General features: G+C 35.3%; 1 pseudogene; it reads left to right on the top strand.

The window, feature by feature from the left end:
- The first annotated feature begins 1,121 nt into the window (after positions 1–1,121).
- On the top strand, positions 1,122–1,239 carry LOC118855592 (annotated as a pseudogene).
- The last annotated feature ends 22,547 nt before the right edge of the window (positions 1,240–23,786 follow it).

Below are 23,786 nucleotides of genomic sequence, written 5' to 3'. Positions count from 1 at the left end.
AAATATAATAAAATGTCATTTATTTAGATGTTTAGAGGTCATTCCAACCAGTTGCCCTGGCCAATGAATTTTTGCCCCAATATTCCCTTTGTGGCATCAACGCAAGGTAAAATGAATTACGCAAGTGGACAACATTTTAACTTTTCTTTCTTTACCTCTGAAATGATGTGTATAATGAATGCTAGTCATGAAGTCACTACAGTGAATTCCAGATTTGAATGATTCAAAGACATTGGCTCAGCATAGTGCACTGGGACAAAAATTCAGAATCTAGGCTAACTATAAATTCAGAAGATTCACTGAGATTCTGGAAGGCAAGATCCCCAGCATGCAGCAGTGGTCTAATAGATGCCTGTCATGTGTAACAAATCAGAATCCAAGAAACAAGAAGACTTGGGTTGTTTCATTCTTTCAATTGATTTCAAAATTATTTTCTGTGGAGTCTTGTGTTGATAAAAAAGATCTCCACTTGTTCCTCAGTAATACTCTTGAAAGCTATTTTGGAAAAAACCTATTTTTCTATGATTAGGGTGAGCTACAATTAGGTGGGTAGACTTGTCAGATTTCCTGTAGCCTGTCTTCATAACTATATTGAATTTTTTAAAAATGCATTATTGTAAATATTAATCATTTCATCTTTTTAATAGATAGACCCCCTTGAAAGACTGAATGCTTTATTTGAATTAGAAGGGTAGATATTTGTATCCTGGCTTTTCTATTTACTGCCTATGAGACCTTGGATAAGTAATTAATCTTTTCTTAAATTTAGTTTCCTCACCTGTAAAATAAAGGATAAACTCTAATGATCCTTCCAGGTCTAAATACTATCAATCAACAAGCACTTATTCAGCATCTATTACATGGCTGGCATTCTGCCAGGTGTTGGGGATTCAAACACAATAAGTAAAGCAATCACTACTCACAAAGAACTTACAATATTTTTTTTGAAATTTGTTTCATTTTGAACTTAACAAACACAAAAATCAAATGGACATTTCCATGTACACTGTAGAACGGAAAAAGAGTATTTATGTGAAACTGCAGAGGTCTATTACATTCAGCCTACTTTTCTTTTGAATATGTAAGTTTAATTTGTTGCTTTAAAGCTGTCCTGCTTGTCTGTGTTGTATGAAAGGAGAGAATGTTAGCATTCCCCTTGATAAAAGTGGAAGAGGTCCTTTAAAACACATAAGGTTAAAGCATTGACATCTACTCTGTGGTAACTAACCATGTTTTTAGGATAGCTAAGAGGGGAAGTAATAGTAATGGACCTGAAGTTAAAAAGACTCATTTTCCTGAATTCAAATCTGGTCTTACATACTTGCTAGTTGTGTGACCCTGAGCAAGTCACTTAACCCTGTTTCCTTCAGTGCCTCATCTGTAAAATGATCTGGAGAAGGAAATGCAAACTATTCCAATATCTGTGCCAAGAAAACCACAAATGGGGTCACTAAGAATCAGACACAACTGAACAACAAAAGTTTGTCTATACTTCTTTCTGAGCTCTAAATTTACAAAGAAAATAATGCCTCAGTGACATGTCTTTTTTTAACCACTCTATCCCTATCTCATCTCCCCACCTTTACCCTCCTATCTACTCCCATCAGAAGTAGAAAAAAAATTAATTTAGGGGAAGCCACATTTTTTAAAATGTACAGTCAAGCAAACTAAATGTCCATATTGGCTGTGTCCAAAATGTAAGACACACATGGATTCAGTTTTCTGTCAAGAGGCAAGTAAAATGCTTTATCATCAGTCCTTTGGAATCATAGCTGGCTACGCCATTGATTATCATTTTCAATTTTTTTTAAAAAGTCAGTCCTTATAATATTGCTATGTAATAAGCTTATTTATCTGTTTCTGCTGATATCAGTCTGCGCCACTTCATATAAGCCTTTACGAGTATGTCTGAAACTGAAGGAGCTTATCCTCTAACAAGGGACATAGCAAGGACATATATTGGCAGGTAATATGATCCCTTAATCATGGCTTGCCCAATCTGTAAAGAACTCATTGTCAGCATGCATTTTGTCCCAAACTTCTATGATTGATTGGTCTATGTGAATCCAGGTTGAAGATAAGGTTTTTCTCTTTTCTTGGGGATCAGTGCAAGAGCTGACTTTGTGTTGAGTACTGAGTAGTATCTACACAGAAACATTAAAGACAGAACAAATAAATAGGCAGAACTTTTTGTGGTGCTGAAATTAGAAATATCCAAGAGAAACATTTCTGCAATGTGAACTACAAGGTTGAGGTGAATGAAAGAGAGATCATTCAGATCATCTGACAAGACCCTGAATACTAAGTCTCCTTTAGTTCTATACTGAATGAAGAAGTAGAAAAATACCTGATCTTGACTCTTACATATGGAGCATGATGTATATACACTAAGCTCCAAATTTTACACACACACACACACACACACACACACACACACACACACACACACATAATGTCATGCTATAGGTAGGTAGATATAGAGCACCATGCTCCATATATATACACATACACACACATATACATATACATAGACATATATACCTATGTGTGGATTATATATTTTAATGTATGTGGATACATGTGTGTTGATTGTGGCTATAAACTATACAGTATTTAACATCTTGAAAAAATAGTCAAAAAGGAAAATACTGAAGTAATACTACTGGAGTTATCTTTTCTAAGACTGTAGCAAAAATAAATCAAAGATTTGGGGGAATTAGATTTCACAGAAATGTTGGTCAATAAGTTTTGCACATTAATTGTTCAATTAGGACATATTCCAGCAAGTGTAGTTACACAACTAAATACTACAATTTTTCCCCTGGGCCCTTTGATCCTCATCCTTACCTCTCCTTCCAACCAGTTCATTGGATAAATCTCCTGTGATTCCATTCTAAATGAAGTCAATTTTGTGTAGTTCAACCCCTTCTCCTTCCCTCAAAAAAAAGCAATTTGAAAGGATTTTACTTGAAGAATATTGCCTCTACTAGTTCTACATCACAAAGAGTTCAAATAAGAGGGGAAAGGTCCATGTATACAAATATATTGGTAGTAGCCTTTTTTGCAGTGGTACATAGCTAGAAACTAAGGGTTTACTACCTGTCAGATGGAGAATGGCTGAACAAATTATAGTGTGAATGTAATTAAATCCTCATGCAATAAGAAACAATGAAATGAATGGCTTCAGAGGAATCTCAGAAGTATAAACCAATGCCAAGTAATCAGAACAAGGATAATAAATTATACAATGATAACAACCTTGTAAAAACAAACAAAAAAAAACTTTGCAAGACTTTAGAACTCTGGTCACTGAAATGACCAAACATAATTCCAGAGGACCCATGGAGAGGCATGTTGCCTACTTCTTAATAGAAAAAAATGTGGAATCAGGGCATAGATTAAGATATATGATTTTGGATATGGCCAATGTGGGAATTTGTTTTGCTAGGTTATGCATATTTTTAGGAGTTTTGATTTTCTTTTTTTCCCTCCAGAACGGGGGAAGGGAAGATGAGGGAAGGAGGGAAAAATCATTTTTGTTCATTAAAAAAGTTAAATTTAAAATTAAAAGAGGGCTATTGCATCAATAGTATTGTATAACTATTCCAGTTAATTATTCATAAGATCACAAAATTTTAGGGTTTGAAGGAATCTTAGAGATGACTCATTAAAAAAAATTCACAAATAAGGAAACTGAGTCCTAAGTGCAGTTAAGTGATTTTCCCAATGTTACTCAGAAATTTAGTATCAAATTAGTATTGAGCTAAATCAATTAGTATTGAGTCAAACTTCAATCCCATTCTCCTGACTTTAATTCCAGTGGTTGCTTTCATTATAATAAGCTTTCTTGCCACCTGTATTTTTTCTTTAGATATTGACAAAATTAGCCAAATGCCTCTAACAACATTAAAATTCCATTCACCCTTTTGGGGGATTTAGCTGTGACATTTGCTATAGAAATTAGAAAAAAATGTTCTTCCTTCTGTGTGACCTTGGGTGATTTCCTTTAGTGCTCTATATTTCTAGATGCTCTGTACCCTCATTTATAAAATGAGGGAATTGAATCTTAAAGGTACCTTCTGACTCTAAATATACAATCCTTTGATCAAAATGGCAACTATTTGTTAAAGAAGAATCAATCAATTCACAGGCTCTGTTTCCCTTATCAAACTAGAGAAGAAAGCAATCCTGGATTCGTAGTACTCCTCGAGGAGAGCACTAACTCTTAGAAGCTTCCTGCTCCTATTTCTCTAGTCAAGGCAGAGAAAAATTGATTTAGGGGGCCTATCCCTTTGAACCTGAGGTCCGTTTTCAGCTTCTCATCTGGGACTTGTACTTTACTCTCAATAAATAGGCTTGGTGCTTACATAAGGTCTTTCAGCTGTTGACACTCCTGCTCATATGTATTTGGATGGCATGGTGACAGCTTTACAATTTGATTGAACTGTTTGAATAGGCCATTGGGTTAAGTGGACAACCTGCTTAACACATCAAGTGCAGAGCCTTCTGTGGGGAGAGCCTCCTTCCTAATAAGATTCAAAATCAGCTGGCTGCCAAATTTCTCATTACTTTGGATGTCTGCTATCCAGTCTTTACTGCAGGGATGGCTTTTAGTTACAAATTGTAATTTTCTAGCTGTCAAAATAAATACAAAGTTTAATAGTATATGGGGGAGTGGTCAATAGTGAAACAGACACTTAGGTACATATGCAATATAAGTACTACTGGAATTCTAAAATTTTTGAAAGAAAGACATACGGAGTATTGCCCATGAGACCTTCTTAATGAAGTCCAATTGACAACTGTAAAAATATCAACATGCTTACAAAACTTCTTAATATTACCATGGAATTCTGAACGTAAATATACAAAATATTATGGCAAAGTGGAAAGAGGATTGTCTCACAAGTCAGGGGTTATAAGTTCTAATCTAGGCTCTTCTGTACAGCTCTGACAAAAAGCCTAATCTCTGCTTTGCATCTTAGACTTCCAGAAGACCTTGGAGACCATGTAGAATGGAGAGTGCTTAATCTATTTCTTTGTTTTTTTATCTGGGACCCCTTAGGCAGTATGTTAAAACCAATCTGTGAACACTTTCTCAGAATAATATTTCAATGCATAAAATAAAATACAAAAGATTACAAAGGCAACTAATTATATTAAAGATGCCAATTTTCCCATAAAAAGTTCATAGGCTCCCTGAAATCTACCCATGGATTCTAAGTTAAGAACCCCTGATATGGGCCAATACTTTCCTCTCACTCATGATAACCAGACTAGTAATGTGATTTGTTCAAGGTCACACAGCCAGTGATAGGCAGAGTCAAAACCTGGAATCAATCAAGTGCTATTCTTTACCTCCTGATTAAACATCCTCCCCACTCTGCCATATTTCTGCTTATATCTAGCATGGGATGTTAGCAGCTTATACTTCTCTAATGCTTTTCCCGACTCTGAAATTCCATGACAGAATATGTAAGTTAAAAGGAACCTTATAGATTGTTTAATCTAATGCATTATAGTATAAGCATCCATTCTCCATTATCCCCGACAAGTAGTTATCTAGCCTCTACTTATCAAAAGTGGTCATATAGCATCTACTTGGCACAGTGCCTGGTAGGTACTAGGTGCTTAATAAATCTTTATTGACTGAATGACTTATGATGGTATTGGTGGCGTTAGTGTGAAGGTGATGTTAGTTATTGTTTCTGTCTCTGTGTGTGTCCATCTTCAGGAAGATATTCAGACAATTTTATTATGACAATGGTTTTACTTCATATTGCTCCAAAATTTTAGCCTGTTGTCCACCAGGTTCTCTAGTTGGGACTCTTATCAAATCAGAATAAGTCTAATCTTCCTTCCATGTGTTGACCTTCAAATACTTAAAATACCATGTAATTAATATCAGGGTAAATAGTCCCAACCCTTTCAAGGTAACTTGACACAGTTAAGAATTTTTATAACCTCTCCATTGCCCTTCTCTGGATTTAGACACTAGGTTACTGTTGAAGCATCATAAATTCCTATGAACTTTTCATTTCACATGATTTATAGTGAGTTTATAATCCAGCAAATTCTTTTTTTTTAACTTTTTCATCTGAACTATTGTCTAGTAGTACCACCCCCTTCCTTTCCTTTTGCAGTTGACTTTTTCAACAGAAGTATAGATTTCACTAATTCAAGAAAAAATTATTGAATGCCCATTATGTACAGAGAGATGTGTTAGTAATTGGGTGTCCAATGTGTATAGAACATGTAGTCTCAAATCTCATGTAGTTTTGACTGTAACATAGGTATAACAGATTCTAGTCACAGATAAATGAAATACATAGCATCCTAGGATGCATGCATTAGCAAGCTGAAAAACAAAGTACTATATGAAAAATTACATGATCCTAATACAACAACATGCCATATGGTAGAGTTGGAGGACTTGGCCTTAAAGACTGAGGCCAACTATGGCTGGAATGCTATTTCAGGTGCATTTTGGACTAAATGGACAATACGAACTTCTCTGATTCTGTAACTTACCTAAGGTCATGAGCAAGCAGCTTCAGTTTCCTCGTATGTATAACGAGAATAAAAATACATACAATACTTAGCTCACAAAGTTATCATAATAAAAGTGTTTTGAAAACTTCGAGTTTCTATAGAGTTGTCAACTTGTTGGAACAATTATTGCTACTGAGTTATTGGCACTTATTTTTAAACTGTTCTTCTATGGATGTTAATGATGACAATTGCCATTCATTTAGTACTTGAAGGTTTGCAAAGCACTTTAATCATGCCTCTATAACCTTTAATTCTCACAACAACCCTGCAAAATAGGAGCTATTATTATCCCAATTTTATAAATTAAGTAATTGAGAATAAAACAGATTAAGTGACTTGCCCAAAGTAAAACAAAAAAAATCTTATAAATGTCTAGGATTTCAGATTCCTCATCTGCAAAATAAGGGGGAATGAGATTGGAATAGGTAGCCTTTCTAGTCCCTTCCAATGTTAAATCTATGACCCTCTAATGCTACCAATGTTGTCCATATCACATTTTTAACCAAATCAAGTGTTAACTGTGTAGCTATGCAAACTGTATTAACTGGTTTAAAAGAAAAATGATCTTTATTCTGAAGCAGTAGAGTCTGTCAGAATCTAGAAGAATGTAGTTTGTTAGCATCTGCTAAGAACGGGCCAACCATCTCAGGTAAAATGGTACAACTTCATATATTATAACTCAGATTCAAATTTTGACACAGTTGTATCTTATGTTTCTTTCTTCTAAACCAACTGTTGTGCTAAAAAAATCAACATTAACTTTCCTTATATACTTTTTTTTTAAATCTGCTTTTCAAGTTCCATTTGTTGTTAATTAAGGTGCACCTACTTCACTTAATCAAAATGTACTGATGGGCTTCACAGCTTCCCTTCCAATTTCTAAAGGCAAGTTGACTTTCTTGTTTAATTTTCAGGTACTTTACAAAGAAGAAAAACAAGTCTCAAAGCACCACAATGTTTTTTTCTGAACACCATCAGACAAAGAAGGCTAAGCTCACCCTTCACAGCTGTTTCTATCTCAAATCATTTTGTTAATGGTGGATTGTTCTGCCTTGATTGGGTTGTGGCAGAATTTTTTTTAAAACTATTTCACTTTCTAAAGATTTTTCAATTTTTTTTAAATGTAGAAGTATCAGATTGTATCAGAAGTATCCATATTGTTTTAATTATTCAACTGATAGAACAGTCAACTGTTTTGTTTCCTCTGGATATGAAAAAAGCTAAAAAAAAAAAACACAGTCATACACAGGTTTTGCAAACTTAAAGGAAAATCGACAAGCTGTATAATGTACACAGAATGGTAAATAATATGGTAAAGAGCCACGAGCCCATGACACATGTTGGAGACACAGCTGTAACCCCAACATTCTCTTAGTTCAGGTTCAATTTTGGGATGAAATAGAGTACTTCTAAATTATTGAAGATTTAACAAAAGGTGGTTTACTTCACCCTAGAACAGCCTCAAAGTTTTGCAACAAGCACACAGTGGTGGTACTCATCTTCTTTGGAAAGGCTCAATTAGTCTCTTACAGATATGTGTCTGGTTCAGGTTATGGCAGCATGTTCTTAGGTACTCACTAAGTCTGAGGAATCTAGACATCAGATGGGCTGGGCCTTTCATAATCATTGTGACTTTCAAAAAGTTTGAGAGACATAATTTTTGGATAAGTAATCACTTTATTAATAACGTTAGCAAATTACAAATAAAATGGAACAGTGACACTCTCAAATGCAAAAGATGGTGGTGGGCTCACAGTTCATATGCCCTTGGAAGAGGGGGTGTTCCTGAGGATGACAATTCTAATTGGTTAACTATTAAGGAGAAGAATGAATATAACAATGAGAGGGAGACCTATCTAAATAAGGGCTGGGGGATGTGACTTTGATTATGTAATTTACTTCTAAATTGCCTAGCCCTGGCAAAGATGGTAGAAAGAAAGCTGCTAGAACTCTCCCCAGTTTCCCTCAGAAATAAGGTTAAATCAAGTCTCTAAATGGGTTCTGGAATGACAGAACCCACAAAAAAGATAGCGTTAAACAATTTTCCATCTTAAGATACCTTACAAAGACATCAGGAAAAGTCTGTCTCACTTGGGGTTTTAGCTATTACATAGATCAGCAACTAAGGTCCCTCAGTCCTAGCTCAGAAGGCCATATGTGAGGCCTACACCCCCAACACCAAAGGCAAATTGCCAACCCTCCAAACCAGGCAACAATGGGTACAACTAGGCCAGGCCACCCCAGAACAATAAGCAAGCACTGGAGTTCACAGTGTACAAAGCCAGTGTGACTACGCCGCTGGCTACTAGGACAAAAAACTTGGGACGGCACCCCATGAGCCCCAAGAAGAGAGCTCAACTTTAAAAGCCACAAAATAAACAAAACAAGATGAGCAAGAAGCAAAAAAGAACCTTCACCATAAAAAAGTACAGTGGTGAAAGGGAAGATCAAAGCACAAACTCAGAAGAGAACAACATTGTCGATATACATGCATCCAAAATCCCAAAAGGGGTGATGAATTGGTCTCAAGCACAAAAAGCCATCTTGGAAGAGCTCAAAAAGGCTTTTAAAAGACAAAAAGAGGGAAAAGAAAAAATGGGAAAAGAAATGAAAGGTAGGCAAGAGAAAGTCAACAGGCCGGAAAACGAAGGATCAAAATTTACTGAAGGAAACAAATTAAAAAAAAAATGACCAAACTGGGGGATGGGGAGATCCACTGCAGAAAACAACCCCTTAAAAAGTAGAATTGGCCAAATGGAAAAGGAGGTACAAAAGCTAACTGAAGAAAATAATTCCTTAAAAATTAGAATTGGGGAAGAGGAAGCTAATGGCTCTACGAGATATCAAGAGTCAGTTCACAACAAGCAGGTGCACACGTCTAAGAGGCCTCACAAGTGTCAGACCTGTAATACTTCTTTTGCCACCTGTGACCACCTGTGCTCCCACCTGGCCTGCCATGAAGACTAGGTACCCTGCCAGGTGTGTGGGAAATACCTGAAGAAACACAGCGAAGGACCAAGCAACTTATGTAGTATCTGTAATGGAAAAGGCCAGAAATGCTCACATCAGGACCCGATTGAGAGCTCTGACTCCTACCGCGACCTCTCGGATGCCAGCGACCTCAAGACCCCAGAGAAACAGAGCGTCAACGGTTCCTTCTCTTGTGACGTGGCCGTCCCCCAAAATAAGATGGAGCCCGACAGGGAGAAGAAAGACCCTTGCCCCGAGTGTGGGAGCTTCTTCCGATCCAAGTCCTCCTTGAACAAACACATACAGAAGGTGCATTCCCGGGCCCCACCCTGGGATCCCCCTTCTCTCCCCAACAGCACATGTTCCTCCTAGAGTCCTTCGGCTTTCAGATTGTGCAGTCCGCCTTCGCCTCTTCCCTCGTAGATCTAGAGGTCTACCGGCAGCCAATGGGGCCGGAGGGAAAGTGAGGCAGGCTTGTCCCCACTTACGCAGCAGCCAGATGCTGTGGACGAGGAAGGAAGTGATGTCATTGGGTTCCGTAGCTGAGGGAGTTTTCTTCATTTTTAATCCCCAGACTCCCCGCGCCCCACCCCGTTCCTAAATGCTCTTTAGAGGGAGCTTCTCAGGCTGAAGCCTCACGGGGAAGTCTGAGGTCGAGGACCAGGGTTAGTAAGCGGGGCGGCCACAGCCTAACACTATAGATGTCTCGGAGGCCACACTTGGACCGGCTTTCCCCTGCTGGAGACTCCCTGAGGGACCCCTCCCCAGTGACATCCCGGGACCCTCTCCGCGTCCTTCCCTCCATCTTTCCCTCCCCGACCTCCCTCCTTCCACCTGAGAAACCGCAGTAAGTTTCCCGCCCACCTGTAAACACTGATCAGTTCCCAGCTGTTCGGAAAGACTCCGGAAGCCTGTAGCATCTAGCAGACTGCGGTGCCGTGATTCTCCTCAGAGACTCAGAGAAGCCAGGGGTGGGGGCTCCGAGATTCCCGAGCCCTCCCGAATCCCGCCTCAGAGGCCGGGAGGCTCCAGCTGCCGAGGACACCCAACATCCCAAGCCGGTTCTTTTGGTATCTTGTCCATCCAACTTGCTGTCGGGTTTTACTTCTCTAATTATTATTATTATTGTTATAATTTTTAGGACCTGTTGTAGTGAATTGCTACTGAAAGCCAGTCCAAGGACATACAGAGCTCTTTTTAAGCAGCAGTCACATTAGGGTTAGTATTAAATTTTTTTTAGGCATATCATAAGCAATATCTTGTCTAGTTGATGATTTAAGTCTATGGAAGAAATAGTTTTATGCAGAATTTTAAAAAATGCCAGTCTGTTCGGGGTGGTAGAAATTTGGTTTCTATTTGGGTACCCCAAAGATGGGAGAAGGCAGGAACTGGGGACACTGTGTACCACTCCTATGTTGCGTTGAAATAAACCCAGTGTTGCCAAGTGATGCGATTTGATCTGATCAGAATGTAATAAAAAAGTTAGTATGTTACTCTAAAAAAAAAAAAAGAGTTCAGCAGAATCAAAAGAAGAAAAACATAGAAAAAATGCAAAATACTTCATTGGAAAAAAAAAAAAAAACTGACATAGAAAATGAATCCAGGAGACAGTTCAAGAATTATTGGTCTATCTGAAAGCCATGATCACACCCACAAAAAAAAAAGTTCCTGGACAGCATCTTTCAACAAATTATCAAGGAAAACTGTCTTGATATCTTAGAACCATAGGGTAAAAGAGTTACTGAAAGAATATACCAGTCACCTTCTGAAAGAGAGTTCAAAATGAAAACTCCAGGGAGTATTGTCCTCGAATTTCAGAATTATCAGGTTAAGGAGAAACTGACACAAGTAATTAGAAAGCAACAATTTAAATATCATGGAGCTACAGTCCGGATTACACAGGATTTAGCAGCTTCAACATTAAGGGATTGAATATGATATTCTGGAAGACAAAGAGCCTGGATTACAACCAAGAATCAACCACCAAGCAAAATTGAGCTTAATCTTTCAGGGCAAAAGATAAAAGTTCAATTCAATAGGGGACTTTCAATCATTTCTGATGAAAATACCAGAGCTGAAGAAAAAATCTGATGTTCAAAAATACAAGAATCAAGAGGAGCACAAAAAGGAAAGGGAAAAAACCCATGTTATTCAATAAGGTTAAACTGTTTACATCCATATATGGAAAGATGATACTAATACCTCTTGACAACTGTACCTTTATTAGGGCAGTTAGAAGAGGTATACATAGACTGAGAGTGTGAATATAAGTTCACTTTGATGTGAGGATATAAAAAAAATGATTAAGTGGAGAAAATAAGGATTGTATTGGCAGAAGAGGAAAGGGAGAGGAAAAATAGGGTAAATTACAACATATAAAGAGGCACAAAAGACCCATTGCGGTAGAGGGAAAGAAGGGAGGGGGTGAGCATTATATACTCTCATTGGATTTGGCTCGAAGAGGGAATAATAAACCTTCAATTTGTTATAGAAATCGACCTTACTCTACAGGGAAGTAGGAGCAGAAAGGGGAAAGGAATTGGCCTTTTTTCCATTGGTACATGGCACTCACACAGAAATTGACCATGTATTAGAGCATAAAACCCTCACAATCAAATGTATAAAGGCAGATACATTAAACACAGCCTTTTCAGATCCTGCAGGAATAAAAATTACATGTAATAAAGGGCCATGGTGCGTTGGTAACTAAGGTGGGACTTTGTTACTGTTTTAAAATGTTAAATTAATTAAGTCTCTGTGATTGAATCCTACTAGGTGCTAAACCCCAGGCCCACACCCTTTTACTACTAGGCGCAAATCCCCAGACCCAAACCCCTAATTACTAGGTGCTAACCCTTTGTGGGCATGAAGCCCCTATGGTCCTAAGGGGACTTGCTAAGACCAGAGTCAATAGTAGGAGCCTAAGTTCTGATTGCTCAGATGGTTTGATGACCCCCAAGACTGTATAAAAAGAGAGAACAGAGTTATTTGCTTGGGGTTCTCACTCTTGGAGGAGTGTTGCTGTGGAGACTCTGGGTAGCTGTATTTAAGAGCCCTCCAGCTTGTGAATCCAGATGTTGATGCCTTCTTGGTAACTGTGAATCATATTTGGTCTGTTTATAATGTATCTTCGTAATTTGTTTGTATTTGCTGTGAAGTTCAGGGTGCTGGCTTTTTCCCCTGAACTAAGTGAATGATATGTCGGATTGAAATAAGATTGTTAACCCCTTAATGTTGCTTTCCTTGGTAAAGCAGATCAAAAAAACCTGTGCTGGCAGAGTTGTTGTTGTTGGGCTTGTGTTGGCCTTTCATCCCCACAGCAGCTGCTAGCTGAATTGTTTCAACACATGGAAAGATAGACTAAAAATTAACTGGAAACTAAATAATCTAATCCTAAAGAATGAGTAGGTCAAACAACAAATCACAGAAACAATCAATAATTTCATTAAAGAGAATGATAATAATTAGGCAACATACCAAAACTCGTGGGATGTAGCCAAAACAGTTCTTAGAGGAAACTTTGTATCTCTAGAGGCTTACATGAATAAAAAGAGAGAGAGGAGATCAATGAATTGGGCACGCAATTTAAAAAAAAAAGCTAGAAAAAAAACAAATTAAAAATCCTGAATTAAATAACAAATTATGAATTCTGAAAATAAAAAAAGAGATTAAAGAAATTGATAAAAGAAAACCAGTGAATGAATAAATAAAACTAAGATCTGGTTTTATGAAAAAAAATAGACAAAATTTTGGTTAATTTGATAAAAAGAAAAAAAAATTACCACTATCAAAAATGAAAAGGGTCAATTCACCACCAATGATGAGGAAATTAAAACAATACAAGCTATTTTGCCCAACTGTATGCAAATAAATCTGACGATCTAAGTGAGATGAATGAGCATTTACAAAAATATAAATTGGCCAGATTAACAGAAGAGGAAATAAAATACTTAAAATATCAGAAAAAGGAATCGAACCAGCCATCACCGAACTGCCTAATATCTCCAGGACCAGATGGATTTCCAAGCGAATTCTACCAAACATGTAAAGGATGATTTATTCCAATACTATATAAATTATTTGGAAGAATAGAAGAAGGAGTCCTACCAAATTCTTTTTGTAAAACAAATATAATGCTGATATCTAAACCAGGAAGAGCCAAAACAGAGAAATAAAATTATAGACCAATTTCCTTAATGAATATTGATGTAAAAAATTTAAATAAAATATTAGCAATTTATCACTAAGATCATTCACTAGGACAAGGTGGGATTTATACCAGGAATGCAGGGTTAGTTCAATATTAGGAAAAATATTAGTGTAACAAACCATATCAATAACAAAATTAACAGAAATGATATGATATATCAATAGATGCAGAAAAAGCTTTTGATGAAATAAAGCACCTATTCCTATTAAAAACACCAGAGAGCATAGGAATAAATGGCATTTTCCTTAAAATGATAAGTAGTGTCTAGCTAAAACCATCAGCAAACATTACATATAATGGGGATAAGCTAGATGCTTTCCCAATAAGACCAAGGATGAAAAAAGTTGTCCATAATTACCACTCTTATTTGAAATTGTGCTAGAAATTTTAGCTTAAGCAATAAGAGAAGGAAAACAAATGAGAAACAAAGCTTCACAGATGATAGTACAGTTAGAGAATCCTGGAGAATCACCTAAAGAAGTAATTAAAATAATTAAGAATTTTAGCAAAATTGCAGGATATAAAATAAATCCAAAGAAATCATCAGCATTTCTATATATTATTAACAAAGCTCAGCAGCAAGCAATACAAAGAGAAGTTCCACTTAAAATAACTATAGACAATATAAAATATCTGTGAGTCTACCTGCCATGACAAACCCAGGAAGTATATGAACAAAACAACAAAAAGCTTTTCACAGACATAAAGTCAGATCTAAATAATTGGAAAAATAGCAATTGTTCATGAGTAGGCTGAGCTAATGTAAAAAGGACAATTCTACCCAAATTGATTTACTTATTCAGTGCCGTGCCAATCAAACTACCAATATAAAGGTTATAGAGCTATAAGAATGATAAAATTTATCTTGAAGAGCAAAAGGTTCAGAATATCAAGGGAATTAATGGAAAAAATGCAAGGGAAGGTGGCCTGGCTGTTCCACATCTAAAACTGTATTATAAAGCAATGATCATCAAAACTATTTTGCTAAGAAATAGAGTGGTGGATCAGTGGAATAGATTAGGCATCCAAGATAAAGTAGTCAATGACTATAATAATTTATTGTTTCATAAACCCAAAGATTCAAAGTTCTGGGACAAGAAATTACCATTTGAAAAAAAATGCTGGGAAAACTGGAGAGTATTATGGCAGAAACTAGGCATAGACCAACATCTTACACCATATACCAAGATAAGGTTGAAATGATTTATACTTAAAGGGTGATACCATAAGGAAATTAGGAGAGCAACAAATAAGAGTAGTAAAAGGTGTAATAAAAGAAAGAAAAAATTGGAAAGGCAATGAGAGATTATTGAGTTCCAAATTCTCTGCTTTGAGAGCCCCTAAACCTGGTGCTAGTCTTGTTGCCTGCAAGGACCATCCCTATTGTTCCTGCTTGGTGCTCATCAGGCAAGTCTCAACTCCAGTGTCACAGACTTTTCTTTTCTGTGTCTTAAGTTGCCTCAGACTGGGAAAATATTTCACCCCAAACTTTTCTTGACTTTGCCACTACAGAGTTCAATTTGAGGCATGATTTAAAGTTATTTGGAGGTGAATTTGGGGAAAGCACAGCTATTTCCTCCACTCTGCCATATTGCCTCCACCTGTTGAAATCCTACCCAAAACAATAGTTTTCAAAAGGTCCTATCCAAAATATTTATAGCAGCATTATTTGAAGTAACAAAAAGCAAGAACTAAAACATAGGCCTAAAAAATGGGAAATGATTGGACAAATTATGGCATACAAATGTAATGGAATATTTCTATATTGTAAGGACATGAACATTAAGAATTTAAGGAAATATGAAAATATCCATATAAATTGAGGAGTACAAAAAGGCATAGATAGATAAGCAATGGATGCAGTCACACGGGTAAATAAAAATGTAACACTAAAGTCAGAAGAAATGGATTATTTTTGTACCAAATTATAAAAGTATGCATTCTTTTACTCTATTAACAAGTAAAAAATCATGAAAAGTAGGATAACATACCTTATCAGTCACAATCAGGTAATTTGGCTAAACTTTCCCACCTCTAGTCTAACTGGAAATATAAGGTTTATTTTGGTGTTTGTTTAGATTAATCACACATGGGATAACTTTCTACTTATTCTCCATAATCATGTCTATGTCTAATGCTTCCTTACATGACACAAAACATAAGCTTCTATATATTTCAAGATCTATGATGTCATCAATGAAGACTCCTTCTACTCACATAAGTAACATTCTATTTTATTCATAATAGTTCTTTACAAATTGATGAATCAAAAAGAAAAAACATTCCCTAGTAGCCACATTTTTAGTGATGAGCTTCTCTAAATTTAGATGGACTGGTCCCTTGACAAAAAGCATACAATCCATTGCTAAGCTCATCAGTGAAGCCTCACTGACTTACTAAGGCTTACTAGAGTTTTTATCCCAATAACAGAGATTTTTAAGTGTCCAAGGTCACCTCCCTGACATGACATGGCATCAGGCTAGGATATCACTGGACAATTCAAAATATATGGGAAAAATTTATACATACACACATATATTTGTGTTCGTGTGTATAAACACATACATGTATTGTGTCTGCATATATACATATACACATACATTTACATTCATACACATATATACATACACACACATATATATCCAACATAATATTTGGAAATAAAACTACAAATGTTTCTCTCTCTTATACAAACGCACACACACAGACACACACACACAGACTTTTCATCATTAAGTGCTACGTAGATGCATTTTGAAATCTCAAAGCCAAACCGGATAGGGCATGGCTCTAATAGCGTTCATTTGACCATGTCCAGGACTTACAATTGATCTAGGCTGCCATACCCATGACACTTGTACGCTGATCCATGTTTCTCATTAAGTACCATGTTGACAGGCCCTACAGACTAATTTAGCTTTGTCTTATTTTTGTTTACTACATCATGCTACAACAAGTGGCTGAATGAATAATATTGAAAATTAGCTCTGCAATCAGTAAGTTTTGCCTCAAGTATAGTATTACAAAGGATAGTAATGATTAGTTAATCAATCACTTATTTTTAGTAGTAATAATTTCATAATAATTAGGAATATTGCACAATACCATTTGCCTTTACAGTAATTAGCATTTGATAAACCTTTTTGGTTTTTTTGTTTCCCTTTTTACAGCACATAGCCAAGGAGGATATTAAATGTAGTTGAGACTTAAGTTTCAATATTTTTAGCATTATCATATTCAATTTATTATAACAATACTAAAGTTTAATATTACATAATTTATGAATATACCTGTTTTATGACATTGAACTTTAAAGTCAGTATGGAATAATTTCTGTAAAAATAAGATGAAAAAAATCTATGTTATAGCTTCCTATTTTAAAACACCATAACATCCTCTGACGTGCCTCCCCTCCATTGAAACATTTATCTTCTGACAGTTTCTATTAGAAATTTTCCCCATTCTTCTTGAGCTAGTTGACAGATGATTTCTTTTTGTTTCATATGGACTATTAGATGATATAAAATGAGATTTCTATATTTCAAGATTAGACAAAATTTTAGGCAAGATTAAGTATAGTTATTGTCCTCAAATAACCATTTTTTAAAAGTCCTATAGCAGGCTCTCCAACTTTAATGAGAGCCTAGTTTCAGCCTTTCTTTTTTAAATAATTCATCATAGATTTGATTTTCTCTGTAAAATATCCTAACCATACTGATTTTTGAATTGTCTTCAAGTTTGGTATGTTAAATATTTTTTAAAGCAAACAAAATCAAAATGATAGAAATCTGTGCAGTTTTCTAAAAAAAAAATGTCTGAATGAAAATAAGATGTAACTGTATACATGGCAGCATCACTCTGTCCGAAACTACAACTTCCTGCAGGCACTCTTCTGTAGGAGTTGTCTTCCAAAGTCAGTATAAATCAGGTCAGTTCCCAAAGCAGCATGGAATTAACCTGAAGGAACCTTGCAGGCAACAGAATATTTCAGGAGAGAAGCATAGGATGATTCAGTACATGTGCATGTATGTGCACATACATCCCACACAAGCAGTGGGAGATGAGCTTTCCTTTACCCCTTTCTACTAATGCTTCTCTGAATCAGTGGATCCCAGGAATGGCAGAGAAATGGATTTTCTTTAGGTTGAAAATTAGCCTGTAGAAAAAGTCACTTTGGGGAATTTTAAGGGAGTTAGGAAATGTTGTGGTAGAATCACTGCAGCAATATATTCCTTAGGTCTATTTCCTCTATTCTCAGCATTGTCCTCAAATTAGTCTGTCTATAGCACACAGGATATGTTCCAGAACAGTTAAATGTAGTGTTGCAGAGTGTTCTAGAGGGAGGTGCAAATACATAAAATAAAGACAGGTTCTAAATTAAAAATTTTAGGCTTCATTCTCCATATGAGGAGAATGTGTGTGTGTGTGTGTGTGTGTGTGTGTGTGTGTGTGTGTGTGTATAATATTACTGAAATAAATACTCTCCAAATATTTTCCTTCAAATTTTTGTCTAGATTTTCATTAATTCCTTGAACATTGGTAAATATTATTCAGATCACTATCTCTGTCAGGAGTTAGAGGAGATAAAATGTTAGGTAAAACAATTTTGTTTTGTTAAAAAAAAAAGGAAATCCCATGGATTTCTATCATTGTGATTTTCTTTACCTGAAAAACAAAATTATTCACTTTACCAAAACTTGAGACATTTAAGAAATACGAATATCATATTGTAAACATATGAAATCGTGGTAAATTATAATAGAAGACTGGAACAAAGATCTCATTAAACTCAGAGTGCCTGCTATGACACTTCTCTAATGCAACTTGCTATGTTATAGGGAAATATAATAAAGATATAGACTGAGAATGCAAAATATTATCTGCTAAGTGCATTAGAGAATTGCAAAACAGAGTACTGTGTGAAGGTCAAGGAGAAATGGTGGATCAGTTACTCTTTCACACATGAAGACGGATTATAGTTGAGTTTTAAAACACTGGGTGGACGAACTTCCAAAAATATGGCTGAGTGAGAAGCTTTGCTTAAGTTCAACTCCTCTTCATCAACACAAAGGAGTAAAAATGTTCCCAGGGAAATTAAAATAACAACAAAACCAAAAATTCATAAGAAAGAAAAATTCAGTCCAAGGAAACCCCAGATGGAAAACCGGTATATCCATCCATCCATCCAAACATACACATATACATACATGTGTGTGTATATATACAGGTATATATGCGTATATGTATATAAATATATGTGCATATATGTATAGGTTTACATATATACACATATGTGTATGTGCATATATACATACATAAATACATGCCCACACACATTCATAAAACAACCAAAGAGAACCCCTCAACAAAATGAACAAATCTTATGGAATAAAAGAACACAAAGAAAACTGACCAAAAAATAGAGAATATATTGCAATGATACTTTCACAAATGATAACATAAGTCACAAAATTTCAAAGTCAGCAAAGAAGCCTAGCTACAGAAGGAAAGGACAAAATAAGGATAGAAATTAGGACATAAATTAGAATACTTTTAGGAAAATTCATGTAATAGAAAGTAGATCAATGGAATAGAGTAGACAAAAAATATACAGCGGCAAAGAAACAGAGTAACTTTGCATTTGAGAAGTATAAAGATTTAAGATTTTGAAATAAGCACTTATTTTTTGGTTAAAAAAATGTTGAGGAAACTGGAAAGCAGCATGGCAAAACTAGGCATATACCAATATCTTATACCATTTACCAAGATAAGGTCAAAATGGATACATGACCTAGATATAAAGAGATATTTTACAAGAAAATTATGAGAACACAGAAGATATTACTTATCAGACTCATGGATAAGCAAACAATTTATGAATTAACAAGAGATAGATAACAAAGTTTGTTGCAAATGGATTGTTTTGATTACATTACATTTTAAAAAAAAGGTTTTGTACAAATAAAACAAATGTAGCCAAGATCCGAAGGAAAGCAGAAAATTGGGTGAAATTTTATAGACAGTTTATCAAATAAAGGTCTCATATCTGAAATATATATAAAGGACTTAGTCAAGTCTATAAGAATATGAGTCATTTTCCAATTGATAAGTGGTCAAAGGATATGAACAGGCAATTTTCTGAAGAAGAAATTGAAACAATGTATAGTTAAATAAAAAAAAATGTTCTAAATCATTATGGATTAGAGACATGCAAATTAAAAGAACCTTGAGATAACATTTTATACCTACCAGATTGGTTAAAATGATAGAAGGGGAAAATGGCAAATGTTGGAAGGGAAGTGGAAAAATATGGAGCACTAATTCAATGTTGATAGAATTGTGGAGAGCAATGTAGAATTGTGCCCAAAGAGTTATTATACTAACTATACCCTTCCATGCAACAATACTCCTACTTGGTCTATTTCCAAAGATAATTAGTGAAAAAGTAAAATAACCTACATATTCAAAAATGTTTATAGTAGCTCTCTTTGTGGTGGCAAAGCACTGGAAATTTCTGGGATGCCCATCAGTTAGGGAATGGCTAAACAAGTTGTGGCATTTGCTTGTGATGGAATGCTACTGTGCTATAAGAAATGATGAGATCGCTAATTTTAGAAAAACTTGGAAAGACAAAATAATGAAGAACAAAATGAGAGGAACCAAGAGAACATTGTATACAGGAACAGCAGTATTGTTTTAAGAACAACTTTGAATGAATAAGTTATTTTGACTATTATAAATTCCCAAATTAACTATAAAGGACATATGAAGAAAGATATTATCTGTATCCAGAGAGACAATTGATAAATATGGGATGTACAGGATATATATATATATATATATATATATATATATATATATATATATATATATATATATGATATATGTGTGTGTATGACATGTATGTGTTTTTATATAATATGTATATATACACACAACATAGTATGTATGTGTGTATACACACACCTATATATACATCTACATATATACATATATGTATAAACACACCTATTTGTGTCTAATGGTAACTATTTCTAAGGTGGGGGAAGGGAAGAAAAATATTACATGATAATTTTGGTGTATATTTGAAAGGAATAGCAAGTTGTACATAGTAGATGCACTTCAGGTGTCATATGCTTTAACCTTGGCATTTTAGAGATGAAACAAAACAAACAAAAAAAAAACTTTGTCCCAAGGAGGTTAAATGATTTACCCGAGGTCTCATAGTCTATTAAATAGGAGATCCCTGATGCAAACTTTCTCTAGTCCCTCTTCCCACTGTAGTACACTACTAAAGGTAAACCTTGTTTTCATGTAAGAGGAACCAGAATAACCCTCTTGAGCCTAAGGGGAAAACTAGGCAGAAGTTACAATTTAGCGATCCAAATGACATTAGTTTTGAGCAGAGTCAAGGACATTAGTACTGAAACCACCTACAGATATATTTCATTTGATAACTTGTTTCCCTTTAATTACCAATATGTTATAATATTTTTAACTAATATAAATATTTTTATGGAAATTTATTTTCCGTTACTTATTTCCCTCTGTCTTTTTCTACTTCTTTTTTTTTAGATTTTAATTGCGCTGTTTATCTATAAATCTTCTACTTAACCTTCATTCATTCATTTGTTCATTTATTAAGTAAGTTTACTTTTATTTATGTCTATTTATTCATTCATTTGATAATTCATTTATGTTGTTATTTATTTGTAAAAGGTAGAACTACTCCTCAGGTTGCCACCCTCTGCCAAAAAGAAAGAGTCAATCTCATTGCCAACTCTAAGTAGGAGATGTGTTTTTCACTTTTCCAAGTTATAATGAGTGAAAATCCCTTCTCACCTGGGATATCATTTGTCAAACCTGTAGCTTTTTTAATTATAGCATGACTTAAGCCTACTTCTTTGGCCAGAGAAAGTTCCTGTTAAAAGCAGTTTCTCTATCATTTGGTTGGCTTAAGGTTAAATAGCATGAAAATACATAGCATGGTTTTATGAGGAGAGAGTCAAGTCTTGTTACCAGTCATCCACATCCTGCCTTCTGAGTGTTGGAAATCGGATTAAACAAAAGCAAATCTTGGTTTGAATGTTTTCTAATATTTGCAGGCATAAATCTTTGTTAGAAATACAGTGTATGGGTATTTATTTTCTACATTTCATTTGCTTTGCTAATAAAGACTACACATTCTTTTTTCCCATAATATGGTGGTGAGCTAAAGTTTCAGGCTTTGTTAAGAGCTCAGACTTTGCAGAGGCCTTCAGCAACTTTCCCTTTGTGTCATGTCACATGCTGATTGTGAGTTCCATGCAACATCACAACAACCCTCTGAAGAGTGAGAAATTGAAGAAATCAGTCAGCTATTCTGTCCATGATTTCCATAATAATTTTTCATCCATGAAATCATTTATTCATTCCTGATTTCATATTCTTCATTCTGCTTTCATTTATACAAGTCTGTGCATTTTTCTCTAATAATAGTATTGTATTGTGTTTTAAGGTTTGTAAGGTGTTTTACATATGTTTTTGTCTTTTTGTTAAAAACTAAAATATGGTCAATCTCTCATTATTTATGAAGCTTTCTAGATGGACTAATAAAGAAGAGCTGATTTCTACTAAGAAACTAATTAAAAAGTGAAATTAGAAAGAGTCTTCTCTTACTGGAGGAAAGTGTCCTCTTGATATTGTCGGAAATATGATTGGTAGTTGCTTCAATAACCCATGGACAGCTATTGTACCACCACCCCCCAAAAATGTTCAAAATCAAAGACATTACTCATGATTGTGCTTTAAAATCACACTCGATATGAGGATTTGTAAAATAGAGGAAACCTGGAGATCACTGCTGTTATTATTTCAAATCTATTAGGAAGGGTATCTATTGGGGGACTGTACAATTATTTCAATGAGTAATTAGATGCTATTTAGTGTTATATTAATAGAATGAAGCAAATGGGACCAGTAAGTTGCCTTGAGTAAGGAGCATGCTCAACCTTTAGTAGTAAGAGTTAGATTATATTAACTGGTTTCAAAGGATAAAGATATAGCAAAACTTATTCTTTCCAGTTTTCAACAATATTATTTAAAAACATCATTTTTGCACAATAATATTAGAACCATAGCATTCTACTAATGATGGACAATGAAATCCTGAAAAATTCTTTTTATTCTTTTAGATTAATCAATTTTTAGTTTTCAACATTTCCACAAGATTTCGAGTTACAAATTTTCTCCCCATCTCTCCGATGCCCTCCATCCCAAGATGGCATGCATTGTGATTACCCCTATCTCCAGTCTGCCCTCCCTTCTATTACCCCACTCCCCTCCCTTATTCTTTTCCCCCTTACTTACTTATAGGGCAAGATAGATTTCTATACCCCATTGCCTGTATACCTTATGTCCCAGTTGTATGTAAAAACAATTTTAATATTTGTTTTTAAAACTTTGAGTTCCAAATTTTCTCCCTTCTTTTCTACCCAAGCACCCTCGTTGAGAAGGCAAGCAATTCAATATAGCTTATACATGTATTGTTATGCAAAACACTTCCTGAATAGTCATGTTGTTAAAGACTAACCATATTTCCCTCCATTCTATCCAGTCCCCCATTCATTCAGTCTTCTCCTTTGACTCGGTCCCTTTCCAAAGGGTTTCCTTCTGACTACCCCCGCTACCAGTCTGCCTGCCTTTCTATCATCCCTTTCCCCCCTACTTTCCTATAAGTAAGATACCCTGTTGAGAGTGTTTCTTATTCTCTCCTTAGGCCAAATCCAATGAGAGTAAGGTTAACTCATTCTCTTTCACCTTCCCCCCTTCCCTTCCATTATAACAGCTTTTTCTTGCCTCTTCTATATGAGATAATTTACCTCATTCCATCTCTCCCTTTCTCCTCCCAATATATTCCTCTCTCACCCCTTAATTTTATTTTTTTTACATATCTTCCCTTCATATTCAGTTCACCCTATACCCTCTGTCTATATATAAGTACATTCCCTTCAACTATTGTAATATGGAGAAAGGTCTCATGAGTTACAAATGTCATCTTTCCATGTAGGAATGT

Source organism: Trichosurus vulpecula, chromosome 6, assembly GCF_011100635.1.
Source record: "Trichosurus vulpecula isolate mTriVul1 chromosome 6, mTriVul1.pri, whole genome shotgun sequence".
In the NCBI taxonomy this organism is placed as follows: Eukaryota; Metazoa; Chordata; class Mammalia; order Diprotodontia; family Phalangeridae; genus Trichosurus; species Trichosurus vulpecula.
The sequence above is the reverse complement of the archived record's forward strand: the minus strand, read 5'-3'. Positions and strand labels throughout refer to the sequence as shown.